We start from the raw sequence: 2055 nt of genomic DNA, 5'->3' as shown, positions 1-2055 counted from the left end.
AAGGGTGATGCCACTTTGCCATATGCTCAGGCTGGCTCTGCCCAGATCTTGAAATAAAAAGAGGCTGAGTCTGGCTGTGAATGGCAGTTTGCACACACCGCCCGTATTGGGAGCACAGTACAGCTGTCATCTTGAGGCCACCCACTGGGCACAGAGAAGGAAAAGGGTATATTGCATGTGCCTCCATCTGGCCAGGCTCTCTTTCTTTCCAAAATAATACAAGTCCCTCAAAAACCTATATTGCTCCCCATCTACTGTTTCTGGAAGTCCTATATGCTAGTGAACAACTCCTAAGTTCTTTCCTAGGTGCTGTTCTCAAGACTGATATATTTCTTGGTTTCCTACCTCCTATGGGATTTTTCTCTAAGCTGAATGGTGGCCACATTGAGATCATCTGAGATAGTAGGTGGGAGACTCCTTAAATCTGACTTTTTTTTTTTGCCACTCAGTTGCCACTTGTTTGATTGAGAGGTTTTGCAGTGTGTGTGTGTGGGGGGGGGGGGCTTTTCTAACTAAATACCTTTCTGAGACTTACCTTAGCATTTCTAATCCTAAGACTTGTCATCTTTGGACATTCTCCATTTCATTTAATGCTGCTTAAAAACCTGTAGAGTTTGGCCTGTATTTGTGGCTTTGATTCCCTGTCCGGGCACATACCTCAGTTGCAGATTCGAGCCCTTGTCAGAGATGGTGGGAGGCAACCTACTGATGTTTCTCTCTCACATCAATGTTTTTCTCTCTCTCTCTCCCTGTTCCCCTCTCTCTAAAAATCAATAAAAACATATTCTAGGGTGTGGATTAAAATAATAATAACAGTAATGCTTGTGACTTATGAATTTCCTTGTCTCTATATCATTCTTCCATGACCTTTGATTTCTTTTCATATAAGGCTTATGAGGAATTCTTGCAGATTGATGCCAAAATTAGCATCTTGAAGCAGGAACATTGCATTTGCAAAGCAGAATTTAGAAATTCGGCTTCCCTCTTGTTTTCCCCCGAGTGAATTCATTATTCCTCAGCCAGCACTTCTGTAAGAGGGGTAGAGAGTGTGGCTAGTACTCGGTCAGCATTTCTGAAAAACAGAGGAAACCCTTCCTCCCAGAGGACTCATCTAAGAAGAGGCAGGAACATCAGAGAGATGGTTCCAGAGCAGAGGCAGGAGGTTTGAAAACTGGAAATGGGTGTTGAGAGTAACTGCCACAGAGAGTAAAAGCATCTGCTAGAGGAGGCTCTAAGCTCCCAGCTCAGACAGAAACAAACGGGTGAAGGCTGGTGTAATAAGTACCTTATTGCCCTCTTTTCCCATCATCTATTTTTGGTGTGTTACAATCATCTTTACTGCAGACCTGCTTCCCACCTTAATTAATTCCAGGCTCCAATGTCAAGAGACCATTTCCTTCCCACCTACAAGGAGACTGATAAATATCAGAAGGCATTTGACCATCTCAGCCTGTGCCCTTTATTTTTATTTTCATTATTTTAAAAAATATATCTTGCCCGGCTGGGTGTGGCTCAGCAGTTGAGCATGGACCTAGGATCCAGGCGATCGGGGTTCGATTCCTGGTCAGGGCACATGCCCAGTTGCGGACTTGATCAATGACTCATCATTGATGTTTCTATCTCTCTCTCTCTCCCCTCCTTTCTTCTCTCTGAAATCAATAAAGATATTTAAAAAATAATAATAATAAGTAAAAAAATAAAAATAAAAAATATATCTTTATTGATTTCAGAGAGAGGAAAGGAGGGGAGAGAGAGAGAGAGAAACATCAATGATGAGAGTCATTGATCGGCTGCCTCCTACATGCCCCCTGCTGGGGATCAAACCCACAACCCGGGCATGGGCCCTGACCAGGAATCAAACCCTGATCTCCTGGATCCTAGGTCGATGCTCCACCGCTGAGCCACGCCCAACGGGGCTCAGCCTGTGCCCTTTAGAAGGAAAACCTTCTGGGAAGCTCTGTTGCTGGCAGGCAGGAGCCAGATGGAGAATAAACTGGCCGAGAGCCTCAGGACCAGGGATGCAACTACATTCTCAGGGGGCCGAACAAAGGAACG

Source organism: Miniopterus natalensis, chromosome 5 (genome assembly GCF_054644295.1).
Source record: "Miniopterus natalensis isolate mMinNat1 chromosome 5, mMinNat1.hap1, whole genome shotgun sequence".
NCBI classification, from domain to species: Eukaryota; Metazoa; Chordata; class Mammalia; order Chiroptera; family Miniopteridae; genus Miniopterus; species Miniopterus natalensis.
The sequence above is the reverse complement of the archived record's forward strand: the minus strand, read 5'-3'. Positions refer to the sequence as shown.